Genomic DNA, 6000 nt, shown 5'->3' on the forward strand with positions numbered 1-6000 from the left:
TATGGTGGATACCTCGTACATCCCCAGCCTTGTATCCCCAACCATATGGTGGATACCTCGTACATCCCCAGCCTTGTATCCCCAGCCATATGGTGGATACCTCGTACCTTCCCAGCCTTGGATCCCCAACCATATGGTGGATATCTCGTACCTTCCCAACCTTGCATCTGCAACCATATAGTGGATACCTCGTACCTTCCTAGCCTTGTATCCCCAACCGTATGTTAGATACAGTACCTTGTACCTTCCAAGCCTTGTATCCCCAACCATATGGTGGATACCTCATACATCCCCAGCCTTGTATCCGCAACCATATGGTGGATACCTTGTACCTTCCCAGCCTTGTATCCCCAACCATATGGTGGATACCTCATACCTTCCCAGCCTTGTATCCCCAACCATATGGTGGATACCTCGTACCTTCCCAGCCTTGTATCCCCAACCATATGGTGGATACCTCGTACATCCCCAGCCTTGTATCCCCAACCATATGGTGGATACCTCGTACATTCTCAGCCTTGTATCCCCAACCATATGGTGGATACCTCGTACCTTCCCAACCTTGTATCCCAACCATATGGTGGATACCTCATACATCCCCAGCCTTGTATCCCCAACCATATGGTGGATACCTCGTACATCCCCAGCCTTGTATCCCCAACCATATGGTGGATACCTCGTACATCCCCAGCCTTGTATCCCCAGCCATATGGTGGATACCTCGTACCTTCCCAACCTTGTATCCGCAACCATATGGTGGATACCTCGTACCTTCCCAGCCTTGGATCCCCAACCATATGGTGGATATCTCACACCTTTCCAGACTTGTATCCCTAACCATATGGTGGATACCTTGTACCTTCCCAGCCTTGGATCCCCAACCATATGGTGGATACCTCGTACCTTCCCAGCCTTGTATCCCCAACCATATGTTGGATACCTCGTACCTTACCAGCCTTGGATCCCCAACCATATGGTGGATACCTCGTACCTTCCCAGCCTTGGATCCCCAACCATATGGTGGATACCTCGCACCTTTCCAGACTTGTATCCCTAACCATATGGTGGATACCTCGTACCTTCCCAGCCTTGTATCCCCAACCATATGGTGGATACCTCGTACCTTCCCAGCCTTGGATCCCCAACCATATGTGGATACCTCGTACCTTCCCAGCCTTGGATCCCCAACCATATGGTGGATACCTCGTACCTTCCCAGCCTTGCATCTCCAACCATATGGTATAAACTTGGTGCAGAGTGAAGCAACCATCCGATGTAAGAGCCTACAGGACAGATGCCGCCACTGCTTTGCCGTCACGTAGTAATTACTGGAGAGAGACTGAGACTTTGCTTGTCTGCTGTATTTGAGTTTGTTCACGTGCTTGAACCTGACCACCAAGCTCTCTGCCTCAAGTGGTGCTGTAACCACAAAGCGCCGTCTCTCCATGTGAGCATCACAACATGTGTCTGTGATGCCTCCTCTTCCATTCACCCATGGTACAACACTCCCAGGACCATCAAAGTCATCAGCGATCCTACCGTGGCTGGAAAGTTACCACTTTGGACAAGTCGGCAGGATCTTACTGTAAGTCTAGTTTTTTTTTATTTTTAAGTTTCTCAGCCTGGATGCAGTTCCTGATGGAAAAGGAATGAAGAGGACTTCTGAAAGGGGTGACCTTTACCTACCAGACATTTATGGGACGCCCTATGATCCTCCGGTGATGCTCCTTCTAACATCCCCATGTAGGTCATATATTCTGCAGTGTACGATCTAGATCAGCCATGTACAGAGGACACGGTGGCTGTCAGACTCTACAGTGAATCATTCACTGGGACTCAGGATCCAGATTCGCCGTCGATGCCTTAAAGTCTCCTTGCACATTAGCCCTGTACTGCAGAATATAAGAATTCGAGCTGTCAATCAACAGGAGCTCCCAGAGCGATTGACGACTGCACCAAACATGATGAAGACCACACGAGACGGACTATTGACTTCAAGGATAATACTGCAATGCTGGATGGAGAAAAATCTGGAACTGAAAAAGAAGGGTAATTCTCATTCCTTTATAAGCCCCCCTAAAACTAAGTACACCTACAATGACTAAAACCCAAAGGGACCTTTTTCCCTTCCAGACATTATGATACAAATTCAGTACATGATTGCAACACACTAGCAATATCCTCCACAGGGCGCAATTCACATTACAGCCACCGGGTGGCCACATGTTGACCCAGATCATAAACATCTCCCGACAGAGTAACCTAATTTTTTTTTTTTTTAAAGCTGGCCATTTTGGAAATTATAGAATCAAGAGGACAGGAACAAATATCTCAGGAACGGAGAAGCGCAGGAACAAAAGAAAAACATCGCCGGATTCAGGGGAACAGAGGCATTTACACCAGGTAAAAATTAAATTATTACCATCATTACAATCCCTTTCTTTAGTAGTGGGTACAATTTAAAGAGCATACATTAGGTGGCGCTCTGGAGCTGATTGTAGATGCCAGTTTACGGTGTGCTCTCGTGCTCCCTCTAGTGGTGGCTAAACAACTAGAAATGTGCCAAAAAAAGAGATAAAAAAAAAGCTTCCCCCCGATAGATAATAGATAGATTGATAGATAGATAATAGATAGATAGATAGATAATAGATAGATAGAGATAGATAATAGATAGATAGATAGATAATAGATAGATAGATAATAAATAGATAGATAATAGATAGATAGATAGATAATAGAGCGATAGATAATAGATAGATAATAGATAGATAGATAGATAGATAGATAGATAATACATAGATAGATAGATAATAGATAGATAATAGATAGATAAATAGATAGATAGATAATAAATAGATAGATAATAGATAGATAATAGATGAATAGATAGATAATAGATAGATAGATAGATAGATAAAAGATAGATAGATAATACATAGATAGATAGATAGATAATAGATAGATATGGGATAGATAGATAGATAGATAGATGATAGATAGATAGATAGATAATAGATAGATAGATAGATAGATACATAGATAGATAGATAGATAATAGATAGATAAATAGAGAGATAGATAATAACTAGATAGATAATAGATAGATAATAGATGAATAGATAGATAATAGATAGATAGATAGATAGATAGATAGATAATAGATAGATAGATAATAGATAGGACACGGTGGCTGTCAGACTCTACAGTGAATCAAACACAGAAAAACATTAAAACCATTTAATTAAGATAATAATCCTCAAAAATATTTTTAAAAAAAATAAAAAATTTTTTTGTTTTTTTTTTTGCTTTCAATCAGCTCTACCAGCCCATAAATTGTAGGCTTAGCCCGGTAGTGACATGTTTGTCCAAAACTGTAGGCTGGTGGCCCGGAAGTGGCTTATGTACGGTAGAGCAGGGACCCATCAGGGGGAGGTCACCTTGCAGTGGTTGATGGGCTTACATGAAGTGGCCAATTTGTGCAATAAGAACCTTCATTTTTCATCTTACTGTAAGTAAAAAAAAAAAAATCTTTTTGAAAAAAATATTTTTGAGGATTATTATCTAAATTGAATGGTTTTAATGTTTTTTTTGTGTTTTCACATGGCCTAGATTCATGTTCATGTGCTGCGGTGTTCTTTTCCTCTATATTATGCAGTTTTTGCAGCTTGCACGTGTTCACGCTAGGAGGTGCTGGTCGTTTTTTATCTATCTATCTATCTATCTATCTATCTATCTATCTATCATCTATCTATCTATTATCTATCTATCTATTATCTATCTATCTATCATCTATCTATCTATCATCTATCTATCTATCTATCTATCAATCTATCTATCTCCCAGGATATTACAATGATTCCTCCTTTGGCCCCATATACACACAAGAGCCACCTCGTTACAATGTGCCAGGCCTCTTTCTATCAGTATTGCTGTTCCTCTCTCCCCATCAGTAATGGGGGGATCCCGCAGACGTCTGTGAGATTGATCTTCTCCCACCCCAGACGACATCGTGTGGATCCGCCGCGGTGATGGATGTGATGTGTGACCTGGGTGTAATCCGCAGTAATGTGCACTGTGCCCGGCGTCACCTGCCGTCTTATTAAGCGCATTGGGCACATTTTTGGCGTCTCCTTGTGCGAGCGGAGGAGGCACTGTGTATATATGTGTATATAGGGGTATATATGTGTATATATATGTGTATATGTGTGTATATGTGTATATAGGGGTATATATGTCTGTATATAGGGGTATATATGTGTATATATGTGTGTATATGTGTATATATGTCTGTATATAGGGGTATATATGTGTGTATAGGGGTATATATGTGTATATATGTCTGTATATAGGGGTATATATGTGTATATATGTCTGTATATAGGGGTATATATGTGTATATATGACTGTATATAGGGGTATATATGTGTATATATGTCTGTATATAGGGGTATATATGTGTGTATAGGGGTATATAGGGGTATTTTTGTGTATATATGTCTGTATATAGGGGTATATATGTGTGTATATGTGTATATGTGTATATATGTGTGTATATGTCTGTATATAGGGGTATATATGTGTGTATAGGGGTATATATGTCTGTATATAGGGGTATATATGTGTATATATGTGTATATATATCTGTATATAGGGGTATATATGTGTGTATAGGGGTATATAGGGGTATATATGTCTGTATATAGGGGTATATATGTGTATGTGTGTATATATGTGCATATGGGGTATATATGTGTATATATATATGTATATGTGCATATATGTGTGTATAGGGGTATATACGTGTATATATGTGTATGTGTGTATATGGAGGACTCCCAGTGTGGGGTGCAGGGAAAATACCAGCGTTAACCACTTACATCCTGGAAGGAAAAATAAATAAGGCTGCAATTTTTTTTTTTTTTGGGTGGGGGGAGGGAGTGAATGGAAATGACAAGTTATTCTGCACCCCCAGGTAATGAGGGACTCACCTGACTGCGCTGCCGCCGCTGCTGCTTCTTGCATTTGCAGAGGATCCCAGTCTGGAAGCAGGAGATCTATGGGATCTGTCAGATAGAGGGGATGGTAGAGGGTTTAGGGGGCGTCTATGGAGGCTGGGGTCACACACAACCCCTCCAGCCTCCCCCTCTCCAGACAGGACAGTCCCTGGCCCTGGCGAGCAGCTGTCTAAGGCTTGAGCCCTTTTTGCCTTGCTGCCATCCTTGCTTGCTGTGAGTTCCTCCTCTCCCTCCACCCCAGTCTCTGCTCATCTCCTCCCTCCTGTGATATTACAGGACCAGCAGCAGTATGCAGGCAGCACATAGGGGCAGCACCGGGACCGCAGCAAGCAACGATCCTACAATCAGAGGGACCGCAGGAAGCAACGATCCTACAATCAGAGGGACCGCAGCAAGCAGCGATCCTACAATCAGAGGGACCGCAGCAAGCAGCGATCCTACAATCAGAGGGACCGCAGCAAGCAGCGATCCTACAATCAGAGGGACCGCAGCAAGCAGCGATCCTACAATCAGAGGGACCGCAGGAAGCAGCGATCCTACAATCAGAGGGACCGCAGCAAGCAGCGATCCTACAATCAGAGGGACCGCAGCAAGCAGCGATCCTACAATCAGAGGGACCGCAGCAAGCAGCGATCCTACAATCAGAGGGACCGCAGCAAGCAGCGATCCTACAATCAGAGGGACCGCAGCAAGCAGCGATCCTACAATCAGAGGGACCGCAGCAAGCAGCGATCCTACGATCAGAGGGACCGCAGCAAGCAGCGATCCTACAATCAGAGGGACCGCAGCAAGCAGCGATCCTACGATCAGAGGGACCGCAGCAAGCAGCGATCCTACGATCAGAGGGACCGCAGCAAGCAGCGATCCTACGATCAGAGGGACCGCAGCAAGCAGCGATCCTACGATCAGAGGGACCGCAGCAAGCAGCGATCCTACGATCAGAGGGACCGCAGCAAGCAGCGATCCTACGATCAGAGGGACCGCA

The 6000-nt window shown here is 43.6% G+C and overlaps 1 protein-coding gene across 5 annotated transcripts in view; it reads right to left on the bottom strand.

Moving 5' to 3' along the window:
• ARHGAP8 (Rho GTPase activating protein 8) overlaps positions 1-5255 on the bottom strand; it is a 160842-nt gene extending 155587 nt beyond the window's left edge. For 2 of the 5 annotated variants that reach the window (XM_073567682.1, XM_073567681.1), the window contains exon 1: positions 4989-5255. The gene's annotated coding sequence lies outside the window, so the exon portion shown is untranslated. The remainder of the gene's footprint in view (positions 1-4988) is intronic. The other 3 variants (XM_073567678.1, XM_073567680.1, XM_073567683.1) reach the window with 3 other exon arrangements.
• Between the last annotated feature and the right edge of the window lie 745 nt (positions 5256-6000).

This window comes from Dendrobates tinctorius, unplaced genomic scaffold (genome assembly GCF_039654945.1).
Source record: "Dendrobates tinctorius isolate UK_male_01 unplaced genomic scaffold, ASM3965494v1 ptg000020l, whole genome shotgun sequence".
Lineage (NCBI taxonomy): Eukaryota > Metazoa > Chordata > Amphibia > Anura > Dendrobatidae > Dendrobates > Dendrobates tinctorius.